The sequence below is a fragment of the Scyliorhinus torazame genome, chromosome 8 (genome assembly GCF_047496885.1).
Source record: "Scyliorhinus torazame isolate Kashiwa2021f chromosome 8, sScyTor2.1, whole genome shotgun sequence".
Classification (NCBI taxonomy): domain Eukaryota; kingdom Metazoa; phylum Chordata; class Chondrichthyes; order Carcharhiniformes; family Scyliorhinidae; genus Scyliorhinus; species Scyliorhinus torazame.
Window position 1 is genome coordinate 91,616,568 of NC_092714.1, and position 27,188 is coordinate 91,643,755.

Here is a 27,188-nt window from a genome sequence, read left to right on the forward strand (position 1 = left end):
GCTCCCATGACCAAAATCTATTAAAGGTTGTGGGTCAGGTGAACTCCATGATACACTTTGGGGTTCTATAAACCTTGGCCTGTAATAACATAGACAGTCATCCAAGGTTGGAATCAAACTCAGGTCCCTGGCACTGTGAGGCTGCAGTGCTAATCACTGTGTAACCCGTGCAACAAGCAATCTGATGGTATTGTAACTGACCTGCTGTCATTTTCTTCGCGGAGGTGGAGGTCGTGGGTTTAGGAGGTGCTGATGAAGAAAACCTGGCCAGCTGTCAAACTGCATCCTTTTGATCAGTGCTAATGATATTCTCACCACTCGCCACTTATGGTGAATCAGCCACAGGCACATGGTGAATTCATGCTGTTCATTTGTAAAACCACAAATACGGTGCTGTTTGAAAGGTGCAGTAATGGATATGAAAATGGGCATCAATTGCTGGACCATAATCTGTCATTTGTCATGAACTGTGCATGGAAGAATCAAACAGACAGGAGTAAGTCATAGATATGACACATTCCAATGATGTTTATCAGAATCTGCCTCAGTTGCCAGATTCCTAGTGACTTGGAAGCAAAAGGCCACTTGCTCAATGAAATAAGAATAATAATCCACCCTTTGGTACCTTCTCGGTTCCTGTTCACGCTGGATGCCTCTAAATGACGATTTATTTAGATCTGCAGAACTGCACTGTAAGCACTATGAAAGTAGGAATGGCCTTTGGACGAATAGAGACCCGATTGCTTTTGAAATTTTCTTGGAAAATCTAGTGAAACAGGAGATCCTAACTGCAGAAATTGGTTTTGTTAATTAGCTGCTAGTTGGTGGTTTCCACAAAATAATTGAGGTGTGTGAGTAATGGTCTGTATTGCATGGCTGTCTACGTGGGTTGAAATGTGCAGTTTCTGCAGGCTGCAGCAGAGCAGGAACAACCAAAGTGTTCTGGCTCAATCTTAATAGATCAACTGAAGTGAATGATTGAAAGGATTTGTGTTCGTTATTGGGCATTCCTGGCAAGGCAAGCATTGGCTACCCATCCCCAACTCTCCTTGAGCTGAGTGGCTTGTTCGGACATATCAGAAGGCAGTTAAGAGTAAACTACGTTGCTGTTGGTCTGGAATCACATGTCGGCCAGCCCAGGTAAGGATGGCAGATTTCCTTCCCCAGAGAGCATTGTGAATCAGATGCATCGGTACAACAGTCAATGCTGGTTGGTCGCCACGACAGAGATTTCCTTTATATTCCAGATTTATCCATTGAATATAAACTCCACCAAATGTTGTGGTGGGATTAGAACCCATGTTCTCAGGGGGACATAAAATAGAGCGCTGTTAGCATAACACGAGGTATTACAGGATGGTGGCCATAACCAAAAGCTCTGTTATGGTGTTGGAGGAAGCAAATCTGCAAAAGTGTAAGGGCCATTCCTGTTGATTCCCTTAGTTCCTATTTATTTTACTTCGTCATTATTGTTTTTTGGTCCATGGATTTTTAATGGGGACATACCTTTAAGTGAGCAGGGGATGTGAGTAACTTAAAAGTTACAAAATAAAACACCGATGCTATGAAGTTTTCGTTTTTGAGCAGATGAACTCGGGCCACTGGCACCCGAGAGATCGGAGGGATTTAGTTCGATTGGTTGGCTGGTGGCCTGTGGATTAGCCAGAGACAATATTCTGCCCGGCAACAGATAGAGATTGGGTTCTGCCAGGTGGGGCTTTTCAGAGAACCCCAGAAAATAATTCTGGATGCTGAGAGGAGAGGTTGTCTGTTGCTCTCTCTCTCTCTCTTTCTCCTAAATGTTTCCTGTCTGCTGGTTCTGAGTCTGCAGAGAAGTCTCAAGATCCTGATCAATCTACAGTGAAAACTATTGCAGGCTGAAAGAAAAGATATCCAACTAGAGGCCTAGTCTTAAGAAAAATCTAACTGGAAGACATCCATCTGAAACAGAGACTGTTATTCTTCTACTATTACACACCTCTTCACCCTGTGTTTGTCTGTCTTGTGTGTGGGTCTAGAGGGTGGGAAGATGTCAGTGGAAGGATTATCAATTAAAGGGTCCATTATCATGAGTAGTTTTGAGCTTGAGCGTATTTGAGGCGGCAGTTTTGTGTGAAAAAATCCTTCACACAAACCTAACTTGCGCCTGATGAAATCAGGAGATAGTCAATTCATGACATGCGACCACCAGGATTATGATGGTGGGTACTTGACAACAGTAATGCTATTGAATGTCATGAGGTGGGGGGGGGGGGGGATTGTTATCACAGAATCACAAGAACTGATATGGCAGAGGAGACCATTTGGCCCATCGTGTCTGCACCAGTTCCCCAAATGAGCATCATGACTTAGTGCCATCCCCCTGCCTTTTCCCCACCCGCCCTGCACATTGTTTCCATTCAAGAAGTCATCTCATGCCCTCTTGAATGCCTCGACTGAACCTGCCTCCACCACACTTCCAGGCAATGCATTCCAGACACAAACCACTTGATGTGTGAAAACATTTTTTCTCACATCACATTTGCTTCTTTAGCAAATCACATTAAACCTGTGCCCTCTCTATTGATCCTTTTACAAGCGGGTACCGTTTCTCCTGGTCTACTCTTACCAGATCCCTCATGATTTTGAACATCTCAATCAAATCTCCTCTTAGCATTCTTCTATCCCAGGAAAACTGTGTCAATCTCTCTAGTCTATCCTCATAACAGAAGTTTCTCATCCGTGGAACAATTCTTGTAAATTTCTTGTGCACTCTCTCCAATATGTTCACATCCATCCTACAGTGTGCCCGCCCCCAATTGTACACAATATTTCAGCTTAGTTATGCTCTTTTATTGGAGATGATCATTGCTTGAAGTGTGTATGGTGTAAATGTTACTCTTAGACCGGGTCTGGATGTTGTCCAGACCATAATGTATGCAAGCATTAAGTGCTTTATATCTGAAAAATTGTGAACACTGTGTAATCATCAGTAACTTCTGACCATATGATAAAGGGAGGTCATTTATAAAGCAATTACAGATGGTTGAACCTCGGATGCTGATATGAGGAACTCCTGAAGTAATGTCATGGTCCAGATTTTTTGGCCTCCAGCACCTATAGCCATCTTTGTGCCAGTTATGACTCCAGCCACAAGAGATTTTATCTTCTGATTCCACTGACTTCAAGTTTAATTCTGGTTCCTTGTTTTAATACTCATGAAATGCTGATTTAATGTCAATGGCAGTCACTCTCAATCAATCTGGAATTCTATTTGTGCCCATATTTGTTGGAGTGTTATACAATGGAGTGTTATGATTAGCTGAATTGGGTGAAGAGGTTGATAGTTGCAACCTCAGGAGGAGGCTGAAAAGTATCATTGACTTGCTATTTCTGACTAAGGATGGTTCTGAACCCTTAGGCCTCATCATTTGAACTACTGTTTTGCGATTTGCCATCATTGCTACTAGACTCCTCAACGACTCTCCCTCGGACTTATCTGTTCCCTAAAATATACTATTCACGATGCCCTATGCCGCTCCTGCTCATGTTGTATTTGCTTTGTTTGGCCCTTATTCCGCACTGTAACCAATTACTTATTTGTCAATGTACTTTGTCAATTAACCTTTTGTCTATGTGGCTTCACAGTGCCAGGGTCCCAGGTCCAATTCCCCGCTGGGTCACTGTCAGTGCGGAGTCTGCATGTTCTGCATGAGAGGGTGGAAGTGAGGGCTTAAGTGCAGACTCGGCACTGGGGCTGGTTTAGCACACTGGGCTAAATAGTTGGCTTTTAAAGCAGACCAAGGCAGGCCAGCAGCACGGTTCAATTCCTGTACCAGCCTCCGCGAACAGGCGCCGGAATGTGGCGACAAGGGGCTTTTCACTGTAACTTCATTTGAAGCCTACTTGTGACAATAAGCGATTTTCATTTCATTTCATTTCACTCGATGGGCCGAATGGCCTCCTTCTGCACTGTATGTTCTATGTACTGTGTATGTACTGTGTACGTTCCCTTGGCCGCAGAAAAATACTTTTCACTGTACCTCGGTACATATGACAATCAATCAATCATTGAGGATGGAGATAGAACATACAGTGCAGAAGGAGGCCATTCAACCCATCGAGTCTGCACCGACCCACTTAAACCCTCACTTCCACCCTATCCCCGTAACCCAAAAACCCCTCCTAACCTTTTTGGTCACTAAGGGCAATTTATCATGGCCAATCCACCTAACCTGTACGTCTGTGGACTGTGGGAGGAAACCGGAGCACCCGGAGGAAACCCACGCAGACACGGAGAGAACGTGCAGACTCCGCACAGCCAATGACCCAGCGGGAAATCGAACCTGGGACCCTGGCACTGTGAAGCCGCAGTGCTATCCACTTGTGCTACCGTGCTGCCCTACATGTTTATACAATCTCCTTTTTCTGTTAGTTGGTTAATTATCCACGACTGTTCATAAGTGGCTGTGGTAAGATGCAGAGATTGATATGATCCATTGGTTTTCTTCAGCTGGCAGTTGCCGCTTTGTATAAAACAATTGAGATAACTACACAATGGACAAAACTGCAAGGCTATCAATGAGGGTTAAAGTTAGCTCCGTTTATCGCCTGCTGTTTCTGCTGTTTAGCAGTGCTGCACTGCAGCCTCACCAGGGAAGCACTTCATTTTACGGTGAACTAATGTTCACCTGAACCAAGGTTATTGAAGCAAGCTTGGTTTGCTGACTTGACTGTGATGGTGAGTGAGGTATGTAACAGCTGATAGAGTACAAATTGTGGGGAAATACAATTCTTGTGCTTTGATGGTCCTCAGAGCCTTCTGGTTGCCCAGTTTGAAGCACTGAGGTTTATTACTCATCCATCCCATTTAGCTTGGTTGGCGGGCCACATGACAGCATCCTCAGTGTGAAGAAAAGACTTGCTCTCCAGGAGGACTATGCAGTTGCTGCTCACTGCTACCAACACTATCATCGACAATTGCATCATTTGCTTCTTTTGATTATGTACTTCAATGTTCTATTTGCCTTTATGATTGCAGCTATGCAGAGCCTTGGGTCTGCAAAGATCTTCCAAACCCACTGAATTTAGGTTTGTGATATTTTGGTATTATGCAAATAGCGTGGCATTTCTTCCAGAGAATATTTTTTAAATGTTGAGTACAAAACAGGAGATCCCATTTTGTCTTCATGCTGACCTAGATAATCATCCCAGCACTTAAAAGTATTTCATTGGTAAATAACTTAGAGTTGCGGAATTCTAAAACTGACTTGCTAATCTAATTTATTTGATTTTATTGGAAAAACGTTGTTCACTAAATTAGTCTTCTTGAATTAGTCTTAATTGCTATAATTAATAAAGAGACCTGGGCATCAGCATGCATATTATAGCATATCGTCTTTCAACAACTACTTACATGAGTTTGCAGCCATGTAAGCAAGTATTTTAAGCAATGCAATTGCAATAGGCAAAAACAATGGACGCAATTATCCCGTTTGCAGATGAAGTGGGCAGTATTTTCCTAGCCCTGGCACAGGCCGGAGAATCCCCGCGAACAGGACACGCCGCCCCAACGCCGGCACGCGATTCTCCGCAGAGTGAGAATCGTTGCCATTGGCGCCTGCGTGGTTGGCGCAGCGTCGGTCACGGGTCACTCTACGTGGCCGGCCTGCTGATTCTCCAGCCCGAATGGGCCAAGCGGCCATAAGAAAAGAGCCGAGTCCCGCCGGCACCGTTCTAATCTGCTCTGGGCCGGTGGGACATCGGCGTGTAAGGGTCAGGTGCCGGCCTTTGTTGGGGGGGGTAGGGGGTGGGTGGGGGGGGAGGGGGGGTGGCCTCCAATGTGGCGTGGCCTCCGATGTGGCGTGGCCTGCGATCAGGGCCCACCAATCGGCGGGCCGGCCTCTGTGGTGGGGGACTCCTTTCCTACGCGCCGGTCCCTGTAGTCCTGCACCATGTTGCGTCGTGGCCAGCTCTTTGAAGGACGCCACTGTGCATGTGCGCGTTGGCGATGGCACCACTGCGCATGTCCTCATTGGGGCTGGCGCAACTGCGCATGCGCGGATCCCGCGGTGCACAGTTCGCGCAGGGATCTGCAGCTGGAGCAACACAAACCGCTCCAGCGCCATGGTGGCCCCCTGTAGGGGCCAGAATTAGTCGTGGGAGCGGCCCGTTCACGTCGTCGTAAAACGCAACGGCGTTTACAACGGCGTGGACACTCTGCCGCGGGATTGGAGAATCCTGCCCAGTGTTCCGGACAGCAGGAAACCTGGAATTCTTCTCACTGGTGCTGGTAACACCTCCCGGGTGGGTTTAATCCACATTTCGTATTTAAAGATATGCATTTCAGGAAGAACGTTGGCCAGTCCGTCTGCACCAATTTCGAGGCACCCGTATTAAAGGGCGCATTGTTCTAAATATTCACAGGCAGGCCCCCCATCGCCCCACAATGGAAAATGGTGATCGCCGCTGATAAGCGGATCACCTCCAACCCCTCAGCAAAGAGGGGCATCCTCAACTCACAATCCCCTCCCCGCACCACCACCCCCACACTGCGCCCCCTCCCCCTCCCTCCAACCGCGCAGGCATTAGGTCGAATCCATTTTGCAGAACGGATTCCCCTTTCTCTCTCTCTGAAGCTGCTGATGTGAGAAGACCCCTTTGAAGACCTCTGACTGACAGGAGGAGTCAGTTTCATGAGAGGTGGATTTCCTTCTGTAGCCTATGAGCAGAACGTGCAGTTGAACATGCAGAATGGATTGTTGCTGTGATTTGAAAGCCTACCAGGTGTCCAAGATCCATTTGAAAGTTTTCACAGTACACAAACAAGAATGAAGATTTTAAACACAGAGCAGCCTGAAATCACCATGTCAAGAGTGGTTTTCAGGTTTCCTCGGGCTAGAAGTGGCAGTTCAGCCACAAGACCCCCGTCCTGGGAGAGGGGGGGGGGGGGAGGGGAAATCCCGAGGTCAACCCCTTCTCCCTAGCCCGAGACTGTCATGATATACATCAGCATATCATGGTGCAATCACACACACACTGACACACTGATGGACATACAGTAAGACCAACCAGCATACACAACATCGCAGCCAATCACCAGTGAGAGCACACGCACTATAAAGACAGGGGACACCAGAGTTCCCGCTGATTCTAGCAGCAGCCAGCTCAGAGCATAGAGCTCACAGCCTGCCTCTCAGACATTCACCATGTGCTGAGTGCCTCACCTAGATAGTGATAGGACAGGGTCCACAGATAAGCTGGTAATGCACGTACCCAAGCTTACAGTATGTTATTACAGTTGAGTTGTTAATAAAATAGAGTTACACCATCTCCAGCCGTAATGACCTGTTTGTAGACCAGAACACCCAACACGACAGAGACCACCCAACCCCCAGGAGTATTGGGGGACCCTCCCTTTGGTACCTGGCAGTGGCAAAGATACACACGGGCACTGGGCTTATATCCTCGACCCTTCACGGGGCCAACGCCTCTGCCCATGTCTATGGTTGTCAGGACCTGCACCAAAGCCCAGCCAATGCAGTTTCCTCAGGGGGTTTGGCAGGGGGGGGGGGGGGCGGGGGAGCAATGCAGGAGTGCTCCCGGTGCAAATCCTGATCTTGGGCCAACGTGCTCTTCAGAGCCGGATTGCGAATCCCATTTTGGTGGGTGCCACTCGGAGAATCCTGGCCAATGACGATTTAACCTGACACTTATATTTAGAGGAACATGGTTGGCTGGAAGCTTCATGTGACATTATACAGTGCTAAGCACAAAGCTCAAGCCACTTATATAACTGTCATGTGAACACAGTTGAAATTTAAAATTTTAACTGACCGCAAGCAATATTTTATTTTATAATTTAGAGTAAATACCTCGGACTCATTTTGGCAAGGTCGATTTTTAGCTAACAGCAGCTCTCGTTATTGACAATAACTACCCCCATTGCCTTTGTGTTAAAAGACAGAGAAAGGTACTCAAATTTACTGAACACTTTTAGCACTCTGTGCCACTTAGCATACACAGCTAAAAGGCAATTCCCCCGTAATTCATCCTTATGAAGGACATCACACAAGCAGAGGCTCTATTGATCTGAGTATACTGTGCTGTACAGGATCAAATGCCTCTTTAAATGAATTTTGTCATACATCTCTCAAAATTAGATCAATCCGAAAACTTCTAAATCGTGTATGCCACATACAGAACAAAGAGTCTTCAAGTAATTGGAGAAAAAAAAATTATTTTATAATTAACATAATATGTGCAAGTTATTTCGACTGTATTTGCATACTTAATTCAAGCAAACTGTCTTATGAAAATGAAAATCGCTTATTGTCACAAGTAGGCATCAAATGAAGTTACTGTGAAAAGCCCCTAGTCGCCACATTCTGGCGCCTGTTCGGGGAGGCTGGTACGGGAATTGAACCGTGCTGCTGGCCTGCCTTGGTCTGCTTTCAAAGCCAGCGATTTAGCCCTGTGCTAAACTAGCCCCTAGGGTCACCTTTTCAAAGTTTCCCGGTATAAAACTTTATTATATTGTTGAACATCACCAGGCTAAAAATACTGATAACACCTTAGACATGTTTGACACCTCAGATACCTTGGTTTGTGATGTAGAGCGAGGCCAGCTGATCAGACAAAATAAAATGTATATTTACTTCCCTCCGATATCTGGGAGTAATCTTTTGATAGAGGATCCTTCATACCCAACACTGTGCAGCACACCTTGCAACATACACACCAAGAAGTGTGAAGAATCCACGGCCCCATTTTACAGCAATCGTGGTCATATTCTTGGGTTGAGTCACTGTTTGTGCGGAGTCTGCACGTTCTCCCCGTGGCTGTGTGGGTTTCCTCCGGGTGCTCCGGTTTCCTCCCACAGTCCAAAGATTTGCAGGTTTGGTGGATTGGCCATGATAAATTGCCCTTAGTGTCCAGAAAGGTTGGGTGGGGTTACGCAGATAGGTGGAGCTTAAGTGAGGTGCTCATTCCAAGGGCAGTTGCAGACTTGATGGGCCGAGTGGCCTCCTTCTGCACTGTAAATTCTATGATTCTTACAATTGTCCTGGTAAATAAAGAGTTGAACTGTCCCAAAGCTTCTTTGAAAGCAGTTGCTGAGAGAAGGTAAATTTTTAAGGTAAGTGGTTGAGGGGATCGGGTGGGTGAGGTAAATGAGTGACGTATAGTGGGTGAAGGGGAAGGTTGGTTAAGGAGGAGGATGTGTAAGATAAGCAGATAATGAGGGAGGTGGTAGGTAGATAAAGTGGTACAGTGACAGCTGGGTAAGGTGGGTACAATGATAGGTGGTTGAATGGGTAGATGAGGATAGGTGGGGTCATGAGAGATTGTCCGGTGGGGTCGATAGATAGTCAAGTCGGGCTGGGGGCAATCAGGCAGGGTTGGAGTTAGTCAGACGGCTAGCAGGTGTCATAAAGTGGGGTGGGGATAGGTCAGACCAGGAGGAGTTGGATTGGGGGCTGATCAGGTCGAATAGTGGGTGGGGGGTTTCAGTTGCATACTTATCCAAGTGTTAGGCTAAGTTCTTTTTTCCTGTCTAAAATATCCTGGGTAACAATCCAGGTCAATAAGTTGGAACCTCCAATTCTCCAACTCTTGATTCACAGTTGGAAACTTTTTCTAGAGTGTCCCAGGAGCTGGAGAGTTATCCATTCAAAGTTCAAACCTCCTGAGTAATTTCCATGTAATATTTGATTGGGATTTCAGAGGTGGCATTACCAATGTCACCTGCATAACAGAGATCTTTGCTGCAACCGTGCGTTACTTTTTATACGAGAGTTGTCAAAATTTCCGTAGCCAGGGAAAGGAAATCTTGAATCTTTGCTGCATTTGTATTTTCTCACTGTGCAGTTTAATTTCTAAACATGCACCGTCTCATTTTAGCAATCTATACAATGTCTTAAAACTATTTTGACATCTGCTAAAATGCTTAAAGATTTGCTCGGCAGAGGATGTTAATAAAAGGTCCATTAGGGGCTCTAAAACTGTAAAAGCTGCAGACGCAAACACTATCCAGTGAAAGTACATTCTCTGTAAAATGAAAATTAGCCCCTTTGTGTTTTGACAGATAAATCAGCCTTCAGTAACAATCAATCCACTTCAAGCAAGACCAAAATAAAAATCTAAATTCAAGGAAGAAACACTTTGACTCATTTGCACTTTCTTAAACCAAATTTCAGAAGTGTGGATTGTTGAATACAAATTCGCACTGTTAATTTCATGAGCGTTGGGAGCGCCCTTCCACTTTTGCATTGTTTGGCCGAAAACTGCACAAAGCAAAATCAGCAAACCTCTGAACGAATCTTGACTGGATAAAAACAATTGTAATTTGAATGATGTCACATTCTTGTGATGTGGCAACATCACTAATTCTTCGGTTTGCTTTAAATTCAGAAAACTGAATAAATTTATGTATTGTTAAGTCATTCAGTTTCAAAGGGCTCCAAATTATCTTATAACAGGCAGTCTGGGAACAATGACGAGGGGATAATTGTTCTTTTATTTTGAAGTTATTACTGGTAATAAGGCAAATAACCAGCATCTGTTGGCACAACCCAAATGCAGACCCAATTTTTTGTGCTAATGAACCTTGCTGTGTTGCTCTGATGAATGGCAAAAAGACAAATCCACACAGGGGACAGTTAGGCACCGATTAAGTACTTTAGCAACTCTAATAATTGGGGAAGTATAATTGCCGGCTGCTGAAACAGCTGGGGAGGAACAATAGTAAATGGCTACTGCCCATCGATAGCATGACGCCTTTTGTAGCTTGAATGTGCTCAACATCAATATTCTGGTCAACCAGCAATTATACAATAACTAGGCCCTGTTCATTTCGTACACAAGGTACTGGGATGTGTCATAACATAGTATCTGAAAGCAGAAGAACCATCAAAGAAGTCAGATGTCAGAGACAGATGTCAGAGGTAGGTTCTTTACTCAGAGAGTAGTAAAGGCGGGGAATGCCCTGCCTGCAACAGCAGTGGACTCGCCAACACTCAGGGCATTCAAATGGTCATTGAATAGACATATGGACGATAAGGGAATAGTGTAGATGGGCTTTAGAGTGGTTTCACAGGTCGGCGCAACATCGAGGGCCGAAGGGCCTGTACTGCGCTGTAATGTTCTATGTTCTGAGTACAAAAGAAAATAAGTGACAAGAAAGTCTCTAAATTGCAGTGTCATGTTAATCAACCAGCACGTAGAAAACGTAGTCAGTTGTTGGTATCCTTCTAGCTGTGTGATAATGGAAATGCAACTAATCCATTGGCGATGTGCCAGTTCACAAGCTGCATTTCTGCTGTAAGCTGAACAGGGCAACCTGGGAGAGCCAGTTTCCACCACTAGTGTCATATATGAGGTGATTGTTGGGTGTCGCTATGGGGTTCTGTTTTTGACATTGGAGCCTGCTATCAAACTGCTGGAGCCACTGATCTACCTGCCCACCTGTAATATTGAATGTCTCCTATGTGTGAAAATTCATGGTTACATCCTTCATGTCATACCTGCAAATATAGACCTTTGGGTTTTCTACTGGCTCCAGCTACCTCCTCATCCTGCGAACGTGCCCGGGCCAACAAAGTCACTACTGCTTAAGGTTTGCTTTTGAGAGGGCTGTTGCAAATGTGATTTTGCCCTAGTGAAATTCCAATAATGGGCCGCAGACATAAAATGTGAAACATGTTGAGAATCCCTTCTTCACAGTTGGAAGGTGTCCGTGCTTCATGACTATGCAATAAAAGAGGCTGAGAACTCAGGTCTCCTAAATTACCTTTACCTGCGTGCTATTCAGTTTGATCAAGGGCAGATAACCATAATACTAAGGAAGTATAGCTTGTAGGCAGGGGAGAGAGAGTCCATGAGTGATTGTAGCTGAGTTTCCATGTGGATGACCAGCAGGGTATTATCAACATATTTTTGTCTTGGCTTTCAATCTGAACAAATTGTAAAACTTGTTGTCTGAGCTGGTATACAGATACACTCCTTCCATATTTACAGGGAAGGCAAAGGTCAGGAACAAGAAAAGAAAATGCCAAACAAAGTGGGTGCTGGGATACAGCTCTGTTACTCTCCATTATTCACCGTGAAATTATTTGAAGTGGAGCCATCAAACTGCATAGTACTGCATATGTTGTCACGATAGGAGATAACGAGACCAAGAAACGTTGAGTGGAAAGCCAATTTTCTCTACAATCTTGTAGTGTCCTTCTCTTGTTCCACACACTTCTCTTGTGGTTGGCGTAAGGTAGAGATCATGTTCACTGTAAACCTACAGACATGTGCTTTAGCCACAGCACACCAATACAAAAATGGCTTAAGAAGGGAAAATGGTCATAATTGAGTCAATAGCCCGCAGCTGAGCCCATAGCCATAGAAGTGAAGACAACTCAATGACAAAATTGATGGGGCCGGCTAATCCTTTAAATTATTTTAATTATACACAATCATACATGATAAAATGGAATCATATGAGAAGTTGCAGATATAACCATAGAACTCCACTCCAGAAGGAGGTCATTCGGCCCATCAAGTCTGCACCAACCATCCGAAAGAGCACCTTACCTAGACCCACTCTACTGCCCTATCGATCTCACCCCAGTTAACCTGCATAACTTTGGACTGTGGGAGGAAACCAAAGCACCCAGAGGAAACCCTTGCAGACACTGGGAGAACATTTAGACTCCACATAAACAGTCACCCAAGGCTGGAATTGAAACAGGTCCCTGCTACTGTGAGGCAGCAGCGCTAACAGCCTCTTCCTAAATATAGAGACATAGGTGTACAGAGGACAGCTATTTGGCAAGAACGGTTCAAAGTTAATTCCACTGCCCCGCTCTCTTCAGAGAAACTTACAGTTTCCTCTGCTTCACAAGTTTGCGTCCGTTTACTTAAAACATACAATGATTTCTCATACAAACAGATGCAGGATGAGGCATTCCATGCTTTTCACAAGAGAGATGCTAAGTGTAGCCTCTGTGCCACAATATGCACTCTATCCAGTTGCTTGATAATGACCAAAGTTGTATGTCATGCCAAAATACAGGCTTGGCACCAAGAGAAGCAAAACCAGAAATGGGGCCAGGTGTTTTTATTTTTTTCCAGATTTCCTTGTGGAGCATCAGGAGCACCTCTGAAATCCATCTGGAAACCACAAGCATCCAGTGCCCCAGACATCCCTTCCCCTCCATCCCTCTCTCTGATTCACTGTGTGATCTGAAAACTTGTTGAGCTTGCCCTGCTTCTGCCTGCTGGCCTAATCTTTGATTCTGGGTTTGAGTGGGAATCAGGCCAGATGTATTTCAATGAAACACAGAAACACCTGCGGGACGCATGCCAGGGCTGTGCTAGCCCCACGGAGAACGGAAAATCACCCCGGACATTCTCGGAAAAAGTCCGGAGTGATTCTAGCCCGTTTCCCAGCGAGTGTGGGGACTTAGTCCCCAAAAGGGAGTATCCCGCCCCTTGATTCCCTCACTGATTGATTAACCATCTTTCGATCTTAGTCTTGAATAAACTTAATGATCCAGCCTGTACAACTCTCTGTGGTAAAGAATTCCACAGATTCATTACCCACTGAGAGAAAATATTCCTCCTTGTCTCGGTCTTAAATGGACGCCTGCTGACTCTGAGATTGTGCCCTCTGGTCCTAGATTATCCCACAAGAAGGAATATCCTCTCAGATTCAACCCTGCCAAGCCTTCTGAGAATCTGATATGTCTCATTAAGCGAGCCTCTCATTCTTCTCAACTCCAATGAATACAGGCTCAACCTGTGGTGAGCCACATATGGCTATTGTATGTACTCACTGTTGTTCTATTATTACTATTGTCATCAACATCCACTATTGTATATACTTACTGTTGTTGCTGCTACTGTTGCTGTTGAATTGTTGTGTTGATACTGCTGTTGGCTCCGCCCCTCTGAGGAGGTATATAACCAGCCGATCTGAGAGAAGACCGATCGATCGGGAGAAGCTACAGGTTGGCACACATCTAGTTGATTAAAGCCACTGTTCTTTGGTACAAACTGTCTCAACTTAATTGATGGTCATCAATTTAATCAACTAGGTTTTCTTTCCACAGTGGACGCTGCTCTGAAACCTGACTGTCTTGAACTCGACCCGCAGGCAGCTGAAGCTATGGCTATCTTCGAGCATTGGCTCAGTTGCTTCGAGGCATACCTCGACTCCTCAGCCGCCGTGGTCTCCACAGTACTCAAATAGCGTCTCCTCAACGTCCGGGTGAGCCACAGGATTTTTCGGCTAACAGGGACGCAGCCTCGTACACGGAGACAGTGGAGCTGCTCAAAGGACAGTTTGTGAGGCCAGTGAACGAGGTACTCACTCGACACCTCCTGACCACGTGGCATCAACGCGAGGGTGAGTCGCTGGCTGAATATCTGCGCGAACTGAGGGTATTCGTCCGGAGTTGTAACTGTCAGGCGGTCACGGCAGTACAGCACGTAGAGCTGATGATCCGAGACACCTATGTGGCAGGAGTCAGGTCCAGCTACATCTGGCAATGGCTTCTCGAGAAAGGGTCCCTCAACCTCGAGGAGAGGGTGAAACTAGCTACCTTGCTGGAAATGGCCTTCCAGTGGATGGAGGCCTTTCCATCCGACCACGCGACATCCTCGGGGACGTCGGAGGCGCAGCCATCACCCGGCCCGGGCGTGCCCAATACCTGCGCCGCGTGGCTGCCTGCCAGCTCAGGAGGGCTGTATTGTTACTTCTGCGGGCAGAGCCAGCACCCCAGGCAGCATTGCCCAGCTCGAAACGCGACCTGCAACGAGTGTGGCAAGAAAGGGCACTTTGCTAAGGTATGCCTGGCCCGACCTAAAGTCCAAAAATCAAAAGCCTGCCAGGCCCGGCCTGAGGCTCACAAACCCCGCAGCGTGGCATCGTGCCTGCCGGGCCCTCCGTCTTCTGATGCGTCGTCCGCCTCGTGCGACCTGGGGGGGAAGCCATCTTGGTCTCCATCTTCAATGCCGCCCACCACGTGCGACCGGTAGGGGCCGCCATTTTGGCCGACATCCTCGATGCCGCCTGCCACGTGCGTCTCATCGGGGCCGCCATGTTGGGACCATCCCGCCACTGCCGCTACCAGTCGCCCGCAACTTGGCTTGATTCAGCTCGAAAAGTCCCGGCCTTATCACCTTCAAAACTCCATGATGACTGTCCAACTCAATGGACAGGAGACGTCCTGCCTCTTTGACTCCGGGAGCACAGAGAGCTTCGTCAACCCGGATTTGGTAAGGCGCTGCTCCTTCCGGGTCCTCCCCGTCTCACAAACCATCTCCCTTACTTCCAGATCACACTCCGTGCAGATCCGGGGGTATTGCATCTCTAACCTTGCGATACAGGGCGTCGATTACGCCGATTTCAAGCTTTACGTCCTCCTCCATCTCTGCGCCCCACTGCTACTAGGTTTAGACTTTCAATGCAACCTCCGAAGCCTGACCTTAAAATTCAGGGGACCCCTGCCCCCCTCTCACCTTCTGCAGCCTCACGACCCTGAAGGTCGCCCTTCCCTTGCTCTTCGTGAACCTCATTCCAGACTGTAAGCCCGTCGCCACCCTGAGCAGACGGTACAGTGCTCAAGACAAGGCCTTCATCAGGTCAGAGGTCCAGCGGCTCCTGAAGGAAGGGATCATTGAGGCCAGTAACAGCTCCTGGAGAGCACAAGTGGTGGTCGTCAGGACCGGGGAGAAAAAACGGACGGTAGTCGACTACAGTCAGACGATTAACCGGTACACGCAACCCGATGCGTACCCTCTCCCCTGCATATCAGACATGGTCAATCAGATTGCGCACTACCAACTCTTTTCCACGGTAGACTTGAAGTCTGCCTACCACCAGCTCCCTATCCGCCCAGAGGAACGCCAATACACTGCCTTTGAGGCAGACGGCTGCCTCTTCCATTTCCTCAGGGTTCCCTTCGGCGTCACCAATGGGGTATTGGTCTTCCAACGAACGATGGACCAAATAGTCGACCAGTATGGGCTGCGGGCCATGTTCCGGTACTTGGATAATGTCACCATCTGCGGCCATGACGCCAAACTTAGAAAATTCCTCCGCACCGCCCAACTCCTTAACTTGACGTACAATAAGGAGAAATGCGTTTTCCGCACAACCCGGCTAGCCATCCTCGGCTATGTCGTGGAAAACGGAGTCCTAGGGCCTGACCCCGACCGCATGTGTCTTCTCCTGCAGCTCCTCCTTCCCCATTGCCCCAAGGCCCTGAAGAGATGCCTGGGGTTCTTTTCTTCCTATGCCCAGTGGGCCCCCAATTACGTGGACAAGGCCCTCCCACTTATTAAGTCCACTACTTTTCCCCTGAAGGCTGAAGCCCGCCTGGCCTTCAACCGTATCAGAACCGACATTGCAAAGGCCACGATGCACGCTGTGGACGAATCCATCCCGTTCCAAGTGGAGAGCGATGCATCAGACTTTGCCTGTCGCCTTTTTTCCCATACCCTCCATGCCTCTGAGATTCGATACTCCTCTGTCGAAAAGGAGGCGCAAGCCATTATGGAAGCTGTGTGACATTGGAGGCATTACCTGGCCAGCAGGAGATTCACTCTCCTCACAGACCAACGGTCGGTTGCCTTCATGTTTAACAGCACACAGCGGGGCAAAATTAAGAACGAGAAGATTTTGCGGTGGAGGATCGAGCTCTCCACCTATAACTACGAGATCTTGTATCGCCTTGGGAAGCTCAATGACCCCCCAGGTGCCCTGTCCCGCGATATCTGCACCAACGCGCAAGCAGACCGGTTACAGGCTATCCACAATGATCTCTATCATCCGGAGGTCACCCGGCTTCTCCACTTCGTCAAGGCCCACAACCTGCCCTACTCCACTGAGGTCAGGGCCATGACCAGGGACTGCCAAATTTGCGCAGAGTGCAAACCGCACGTCTATAGGCCAGACAAGGCCCACCTGGTGAAGACCTCCCGCCTCTTCGAATGCCTCAGCAAGAATTTCAAAGGGCCCCTCCCCTCCACTGACCGTAACGTGTACTTTCTCAACGTTGTTTATGAGTACTCATGTTTTCCCTTTGCCATCCCATGCCCCGACATGACCTCTGCCACTGTCATCAAGGCCCTGCGCAGTATCTTCACCCTGTTCGGTTTCCCTACCTACATACATAGTGATCGGGGCGCCTCTTTTATGAGTGATGAGCTGCGTCAGTACCTGCTCAGTAAGGGCATCGCCTCGAGCAGGACTACCAGCTACAACCCCCGGGGAAACGGGCAGGTGGAGAGGGAGAATGCGACGGTCTGGAAGGCCGTCCTTCTGGCCCTACAGTCTAGAAGTCTCCCGCTGGCAGCAGGTTTTCCCCTATGCGCTCCATTCCATCCGCTCGCTCTTGTGTACTGCAACTAATGAGACCCCTCACGACCGGCTATTTGTCTTTCCGAGGACGTCGATCTCCGGGGTCTCTCTTCCGTCCTGGCTAACAACACTTGGGCCTGTCCTCCTCCGGAAACACGTGAGGAGCCATAAGGCCAATCCCCTGTTCAAGAGGGTCCAGCTCCTCCACGTGAACCCTCAGTATGCCTACGTGGCACACCGCGACGGACGGCAGGACACAGTCTCCCCCCCGGGACCTGGCTCCCGCGGGTATCCCCGTGCCCACCATCACTGCGCCCCTTCCGTCTACCTCCCCATCTACACCAACGTCCCTCCCTGGGTCCATTAGCTCCGCCCCTGCGCCATCGCCCTGTCCGGGACCCTGTTGTGAGGACAACATGCTCCCGGAGCCAAAGGTCTCGACACCTTTGCCCATACCGCAGCCGGGGCTGTGGCATTCACAGCAGATGATACGGGCTCCTATGAGACTTAACCTATGAGCCCGCTTCACCCCCAGCAGACTTTTTTTTCTTAACAGGGGGTGAATGTGGCGAGCCACGTATGACTATTGTATATACTCACTGTTGTTCTATTATTACTATTGTCATCGACACCAACTATGGTATATACTTACTATTGTTGCTGTTACTGTTGCTGTTGAATTGTTGTGTTGATGTTGCTGTTTGCTCTGCCTGTGGCTCCGCCCCTCTGAGGAGGTATACAACCGGCCGATCTGAGACAGGCTCTCAGTGCGGGAGAAACTACAGTTTGGCACACATCTAGTTGATTATAGCCACTGTTCTTTGGTACAAACTGTCTTAACTGAATTGATGGTCATCACAACCTACTTAACCTCTCCTCATAAGGAAATCCCTCCATACCCGGGATCAACCCAGTGAACCTTCTCTGGGCTGCCTCCAATGTCAGATGTCTTTCAGATGTCTTTCCGTAGATAAGGGGACCAAAATTGTTCACAGTATTCCACAGTATTGGTGCAGACTTGATGTGGTCTAACTAGTGCGTTGTACAGTTTGAGCAGGACTTCCCTATTTTTATATTCCATTCCCTTTGAAATAAAAGCAACGTTCCATTTGCCTTCTCTGTTACTTGCTGAACTTGCATGCTAGAATTTTGTGATTTATGCACAAAGATCCCCAGATTTCTTTGTGCTGCATTCTTTTATGCTCAGCTCGTTTATTCTTCATACCAAAGTGCAAAACTTCAGCTTTTCCTACATTACATTCCATCTGCCAAGACATTTGTATCCCTCCAGAGACTCTTTGTGCCATCTTCCTTCCCACCTATTTTTATGTGATACTAATTCCACACTCACCAGTTGCCACAAATTAAAATCAGGGATGAAGTCATGGAAGCTCTCAAGATGTCAGTCATCAATGTGGAGGATGCAGTGGTTGATCCCAAAGTTTTACATCCCTTTCTGTTTTTGTATGGCACAGCTTATCTCGATGGGGTCTGACTGTGTATATATTCAATGGTGCTTGCAAGCCTTTTGAAACATTATTACCTTGTAGCTTTCGCTACAGAAATTGCAAAAGAATGGAGGAGGAAGAAAGATGTTTCAATAAGTTCCCTCATAATAGACCTATATGAATAAGGTTAGAGAATGTGGAGTCAGGGGACAAGTGGTAATTGTTAACTGGTTTCAAGACAACAGTCAATGCAGAGCATGGGAGTAAAACTTAGTTATTCAGAGTGGTTGAAGGGGGAACATTGAGTTCCACAAGGATCAGCACTGAATCCACTGCTGTTCAGAACAATTTGGGCTTCAGAATTACAAACATCGGGCACGATCTACCTGAATGTCCAGAGTCCCCTAGCAAGTGCGTTTAGCCGAGAATCAGCATGCTATTGAACGCACATTCGGGTAGATAGGGGGCCTCAGCGGGGAACACCCCAACGAGGTCACACTTAGTCCACTTTCTGCACTGAGGCGTTCCACTCGACAGAATTCACCAGTGCAGAAGGAGATGCTAGCTGTCTCACTCGAATATGCAGATTTGCTAAAAAAGAGATCGTGCCCACATCACGATATCTCGCGAGATTGCGCTAGATGACATGGCAAGCTGGGTAGATCCCAGAAGAAGGATCTCCTGGCATCTACCAGCCATGTGTTTCAGGTGCAACTTCGACTGGTAGATCGCGCCCACCATTTCCAACTTTGGAGTTGGCATCAAACTGGAGGGGACAGTCAACATCCAAGAAGATTGCGGCAAATTACAGGAGAAAATTACCAATTTAAATAAAGTTAACTGGGGGGGGTGGGTGGGGGGTGGTGGGGGGAAGGGGGTGGGTGGGGGCGGTGGGGGTGGGGTGGGGGGGTGGGGGGGTGGTGGTGGGGGTTTTGGGGGGAAGGTGGGGGAGTCCTATGGAGGGTGTCTTTGTTTAGGGGGTCTCTCTGTTTTGGGGGTCTCTATGTTTTGGGGGTCTCTATGTTTTAGGGGATCTCTTTGTTTAGGGGATCGCTTTGTTTGGGGGATCGCTTTGTTTTGGGGATCTCTTTGTTTTGGGGATCTCTGTGAAGAAGTCCCTTAATTTAGGGGGTTTCTGAAGGGGGAGGGGAATGTGTCATCTCTGACTGGGGGTGGGGAGGGAGCAGAACCCAGAAAATCCAGGGGTGAAATCGTGAATTGCTATGTAGGGGGGCGGTGGGTGGTCAGCCACTGGACCTCCCTATCGGACTGCCCGCTGAAGATGGAGGGTCCATAGCGGGATTCCCTCGGAAATCTCTCACAATTTTGTCATACATCTATTTGCATTGCTAAGGATTGGGAATCGCTTCCTGATTTGTGCTCCCAGGCATAGTGCAAATCAGGTGAAATTCAATGCCGATGGGGGAGCATGGTCTTCCAAAAGGAGAATTTGGCCCTTGAAAAGGCATCCAGGTGGGGTACAGTAACAAAGGGATTTGAGTAAGACATCAGTCACTAAAGGTTGTACCACATGTTAGGCCATGAAAAACAAAATAATCAATGTTTTTTATTTCCAGAGAGAAAGAGTGGGCAAGTCATACTAAACTTTTATTAAACCTTCTGTTAAAATTTAGAGTACCCAATTCTTTTTTTTTCCCAATTAAGGGACAATTTAGCATGGCCAATCCACCTACCTTGCACACCTTTTTGGGTTGTGGAGCGTGAGACCCACTCAGACATGGGGAGAATGTGTAAACCCACATGGGCAATGACTCAGCGACGAGATCTAACCTTTTTGGACACGAAGGGGCAATTTAGCATGGCCAATCCACCTAACCCGCACATCTTAGGACAGTGGGAGGAAACCGGAGCACCTGGAGGAAACCCATGCAGACTCGGGGAGAACGTGCAAACTCCACACAGTGACTCAAGCCGAGAATCGAACCTGGGACCCTGGAGCTGTGAAGCAACTATGCAAACCACTGTGCTACTGTGCTGCCCAAATTGTGAATAGTTTTGATAAAGTGGATAGAGACAGAATCATTCTCCTTATGAGAGCGAGCATAAGCGGAAGCCATCAATAAGATGGTCACCAAGAAATCCAATAAGCAATTCAGAAGATCTTTTTTTTGCCCAAGAAGTAATAAGAAAATGGAGCTCGCTTGCACAGGGTGCAGCGGAAACAAAATAGTGAGCTCGATTCTCAGCTGCCCGCTGCCAGTAGCGGGGTTCTTGTGGTGGAGAATAGGACATCAGGGGAAAAACGGATTGGAGGCCTTTGTGATGCTCCAGCTCACCACTGGCAGCAGAATCCAGGAGCCGCACCAATGGGAAGATGCAAATGGGTCATTAAGACTTAGCGGGCCGAGTGCCAAATTTTCTGGACCCTCGCAATTCTCCGGTCTGGGAATCACATGGGCGCAATTACAACAGGTATGGAATACCGTGGTCCTGACGCGGTGGACCTCATTGTGGGCCTAGCAGGACTCCTTAAGGGAGTTGTCCCCAAAGTCACCCAAGGGATACTCTTCCCCCCCCCCACACACAGTGCCAGACATACACTATGATAACCCCCTATACACTGGAGAGATTTTGAAGTGCTGAGAAATTGACAGCACTTAACTCTCTTTGAAGTGTTTGATGTTTGTAAACATTGTGATTACAGCACTGCAGACTTACTCATCCATGATGCCCACATCTGTATTTGTGGAAGCTGTCAATCACAGACCACTGAGAGAAATTAATAGCTTACAGCTAAATGATCTGAGGGTGTTTAAACACAAGTCACTGCTTTTCTCTTTCCAGGAATGAACACGTGGTGCTTCCTTTGTCTGAGTCAGCAGGCGTATGTCCAGCTGAGTGTTACAACAGTCATTTGTTTCACTGTGCCTGTCTGGACTGCCCTCCAGCTTAGTTAGGGGGGGCGAATCTCTGAGCCCCATCCGGGCCAGAGAATCGCCGCAACTGCGCCACATAGCCCCGCCACCGTCGCGCGATTCTCCGAGGTGCGGAGAATCGGCGGCATTTGCACTGGCGCAGTTGGTGCGGCGCCGGCTGTGGGCCGCTGGTATCGCCGATTCGCCAGCCCGGATGGGCCGAGCGGTCGCGCGGACATGACAGACTCCTGCTGGTGCCGGTCACCCCTGGCCGCTGCCGGCGGGAACTCTGCGCGAACCGTCGGGGTGCTCCTTCACCGAGGGGGGGGCCTCCGATGGGGTCTGGCCCACGATCGGGGCCCACTGATGGGCGGGCCAGCCTCTCCCCCCTGGGCCTACTTTCCGGCGCGCCCGGCCCCTGAACACCAACGCCATGTTGAGTTGGGTCTGGCGCGCAGAAGACGTCCCCCACGCATGCGCAGTTTGGCACGGCACCCATTCAGCGCCGGGAAGGGAGGCTGGAGGGCGTGAACCACTCCAGCGCGTGCTGGCTCCCTGTGGGGGACAGAATCGGTCATAACCGGGCCCAGTTCACGCCATCGTGAAATGCGACGGCATTCACGACGGCGCAAGCACTTGGGCTCCATTTGGGAGAATCGCCCCAAGGTTTTTTTTCTGGAGATCTGTGGGGGAATCTTCCTTTACTTAGGAGGTCTCTAGGGGGTCTCTCGGGAGACCCTTTAGTTAGGGGGTCTCTGGGGGCACCCCCCTATTCATGGAGTCTCTGTGGGAGTACCCCTATTCATGGGGTCTTGGGGCATATTTGGGGGTCTTGGCATGGTTCCCTTATTCAGGGGGTCACTCATGGGGTTCCCTATTTGGTGGGGGGGCTCTCAATCGCAATGCAAGGGTGGGGGGTGGTAGCAGGTGGTAGCCAGCTGCAGGACCTCGCTATCAGCCTGCTCAATAAAATTGGCGGCCCAATAGTGGGATTCCTCGGGAATCACTCGCAATCTTCGCCATTCATAAATTTGCATGGCTGAGGGTTGCTTCCTGATTTGGAGAATCCAGCCCAGCACAGATGCATTTAAAGAGAAGATAGACAAGCTTTGAGGGAGAAAAGAATAGATAATTACAAAGCAGATACAGATGAGGAAATACAGAAGGCGGCTTGAGTAAGCATAAACACCAGCCTGAAATGGGTGAGCCAAAAGTTCTGTTTCTGTGCCGCATATTCTAAGTAGTTCTGTGGAAAATCCATTCTTTCCCATGGCTAAGTACAACATTTCCTATGACAAAATTGTGCATGAAACATCCCTGGTATCAGTTGGTTATTCAGGTTATTGGGGAAAAAAATCCACAGGAGGGGTTAAATAAAAGTGAAATGTCTCCAAGGACTGGAACAGAAATATTGGGTGGTATGGCAGATGAATAAATTATTCTGTTAGTTTTGGCACTGAAGTTCTGATCTAATGCATACAATTAGTATGAAAGTTGCATTTCTCTCTTAGCTTTATGGGTCCAACATGAAATGAGTTTGAACAATATCAACAAAATTCCTGTGATAAATAGATCTACAGCAAAAGGTTGGCTCCAAATGCAATCAGACCTCACATGGATAGCGAGAAGGTGATATGAAAATTGTCACAGTCTGGTCTTTTCCTTTCATATTTGTGGTAAACCATGTTATTGTATTATATGCATTGTGCTGTATCGTGCATGCCTGGGTTTGTCCAGGCTGGCTCCACCTGTGGCTCCTTCCCTAGGGCTTCTGATTAAAAGTGGCAAGTCTTCGCCTCCGGACCCTGTTCGGGTCCAGAGGCAGGAGGCTTGCTGTTGAGTGTATCAAAGCCTCAGTTACGGTTATCATTCGTCGTGTATTATTGATGGTGTATAAATGTTTTGGAGTTGTGGCAGGTACACTGCAAAGGGACCTTTATGGCACATCCAGCCAGAACATTGTTTGCTGACATCGCAAGCTTGCAATGGGGAAAATTCTTGAGCACAAAATAAAAACGAACAATTTCTTAATATAATGCAACATCCCAAGGCATTTTGCGTAGTAGCGTTATAAAACTAGGGATAACGCTGATCTACAATGGAAGACATTTGGTCAGGTGACCAAAAGCTTGAGCATAGCCCTAGGTTTTAAGGAGTATCTTAAAGGAGGAATGTGAGGTAGGGGCAGAGACGTATAGAAGGTGTGACGGGAAAACATAATAAAGATTTAATATGACTCTAAGGACAGATCACCACATTATTGTTCCAAAAAGAAAAGGTGCATTTGGCCACAGTGATCAAAACCAACATTAATCTCTTGACTCTTCAAAAATTACTATTTACATACAATTTCAAAAGTATATCAACATGGCATAATCCAGTTGTGTGATATAACAGGTTTCATTATTTAATTTTGTTGTGCCAATTTTAACTTGCCAATTACATTTCCAATACATAGTTTGGATTGGTGGATTAGTTACCAGAGAAAATATAGATATTGAAAGAATCACGGATCATTTTGTGGCACAATTTCATCAATTAATACATGCACTATGAATGTTTCAGAGGTCACAGCAGATGCATTAGCTTAATGTGAAGAAGATGGATTGATCTAGTAGTGCCCAAGGAATGTATTTAGTCAGTCTTTCCTCTTATTCTCTGCACCACATTAAAAAATTAACCACGACAAATTGAGAAGGACTAGGATAAATCAGATTATTTATTTTGCAGAATGTGATGCGAAGGCATATTTGCCAATATAATTTAGCTCTAAAAGTTAGGCAGTGCCAAGTTAGACAGTGCCAGAGAGGAATTTGGTCCATGTGTACCACAGTTGGAGAAGTAACATTCTAGTGAAAGGTTTCCGTGTTTCAATTCCAGGCTACCACCATATTAATTTATCTTTTAAAGAAGTCACATTGGACTTGAAATGTTGGGTGCGATTTACTGGCTGCATCTCGCCAGAATCGGGATGGGACATGGTCGGGAGATCCCACACAAGGCCTCTCCTGGCATCCCTGACGGTCATTACGCCTCATGAGCTCTAACACGATCTCATGAAACGTTGCAATCAGGATCCCGCCCAGATGGGCAGAGTTATGTCAGTTTAAAAGAAACACTTAAATTATTCCTTCGCTAGATTGATCTACCAGCCTCGCCTAGGAGACCTAGGCCAGGTATCAATTAGTACTGGTTCCCACAAACGGGGACCAGGTTTACTGGCATTTGGGGGGTTATCGGAGACTCCTGGGCCGTGTTATCTGGGCTTGGTGGCACATTGCCACCCAGGTACCTTGGTAGGACCATCCGGGTGCCAGCCTGAAACTGCCAGGATGCCCAGTTGGCACTGCCAGGGTGACAGGAACCCTGCCAGGGTGCCAGGCTGGAAGTGACGAGGTGCCCAGGTGGAATTTTTCCCACAACAGGCATCGGGCATGGGGATGCCCTGCCATGTGAGGTGGGGTACAGGAGGCTCGAGGAACACCTCCCCCCAACAGCTGAGCTGAGGCATTGGGAGGGTCCAGGGGTCACATCAGGGAGTCAAGGGACTGGGGTGCCATTTAAACATGGCATCCCAATCTCTTCCTGCACTGAGGAACTCCGCTCGTCGGAGCTGCCCAGTGCAGGAAGTGCGATTGAGACCGGCATCGGTGGGTCATTCCCCGTTGAGTCCTAATAGAAAAAGTGTGCCGTTAGAGAGCTAGCCCCTTCCAAGTGCTCCAAACGACCCCTTTAATCCCGCCCAGAACTGACTCTATTTTTGGTTAAATAGTGCCTGTTAATCCTGTTTCACTCTCTACAGATGCTGCCAAATGTCCTGGGCTTTTCCAGAATTTTCTGTTTTATTTCAGATTCCCAGAATTTTGCTCTCATTTCCGTTTAAGAATGTTTTGCATATACTTTGAAATACAGCCCATTCAGTCAATTAAACAAATAATTCCTTATATGCAGTGACTGCTCAACAGTCTGTTGTGAAAATGCATTGCATACAAAACAGTTTATGTTGGCACACTTGCAGAACATTTGTGTCATGAAAACAACGAGTATCTGGCCAAAATTAGGTACTCACTAGAATTTTAAGGTATCTAAAAACATTGTATTTTGAATGCGCCTTCAAATTGTGTTGAAACATTTCTGCAATTAATGTGTATTTTTAACTGCTACCGACAATTGTGTACATTCTCATTTTAGGATGATATGGGCAATGTATTTGCATAATCACAGTTTATTTCCAATGCAAAATACTCCATATGGAACCATTAAACATTGTTACAATAAGTGGGAATATGTGTGGGCTGGTATTACTGTTTTCTTAAAATAAACCTGTCTACTATTAGGTCTGCTGCCCTTTGTCAGAGAATTCCTTTTTACTAACAAGCAACACAGTGGCACAGTGCCTGAAGTCAACTCTAAGCGAAGAAACAGCATACAGTGTGCATCATGTGACAGCACACTATGAATTTGTGCAATCATGTTTTATCAATGCCTGAAATATTGATTGACAAAAGCAAACCCAGAAAGGAAACATAATCCTCAGGCAATGCACCTGAGGAAGGAGCTGTGCCCCGAAAGCTCGTGATTCGAACAAACCTGTTGGACTTTAACCTGGTGTTGCAAGACCTCGAACTGAGGAAATGGGGTAAACCTTTTTGGACTGAGGTGAGGAGAAATTTCTTCACCCAGTGCGTAGTTGAGGCCAAAACATTGCGTACTTTCAAGATGAAATTAGATATAGCTCTTGGGGCTAAAGGGATCAAGGGGGAAGGCAGGATCAGGGTATTGAACTTGATGATCAGCCATGATTGTAAAGAATTGCAGAGCAGGCTCGAAAGGCCGAATGGCCACCTCCTGCTTCTATTTTTCTATGTTTACCAAAAATCATAGTAAGTGTCAATCCATATTTTTATGGTTGTTGTGAGCTTGCACAGTGATATTGCACTTTTCCTAATTACAAACAAAAATAAAATTCATGTCATCCAAGGAAAGAGCCTGTTGAGGAAGGCATTTTCACTCTTCAAGGGTTGGTGTTCAAGGTAGATTCAAATAGTTGGTGTCATATCTGAGTTATTGTCGGGTTTCGTCAGAGATTCATTTTTCAGCAGATTTTGAAGTTGGTTCTTGCGGTTTTCTTACCAGGAGGTCAAATTTTTGTCTGGTGGTTTTGAAAACGAACTGGTTGAGAAGACTTCTAATATGTAGCACTCTCCAGGTTTTAAAGGCATAGCTGTTTTTGTCTTGTTCTGCTGCTTCTGCAGTTGATGTTCTGTGTAGGCTGACCAGTTTCTCCCTGGTTCTTGGCATAATAAGGTTCATTATCTAGAACCAGTTTTGATCACATGATTAATATTGTTACAGTCCACCCAGAATGGTTTAGAAATCCAAAGCCATTGCTGCACAATGGAGAATGGGTAGTATTCTGTTCACTTATACTTGTAATGGGCTGGTTTCTCTACAGATCTCTTTGCTGAGTTCTTGACTTCAGCAACTAGCAACTTGGGAGCCAATTGATTTTGAAGCTTTGGATGAGTCCAC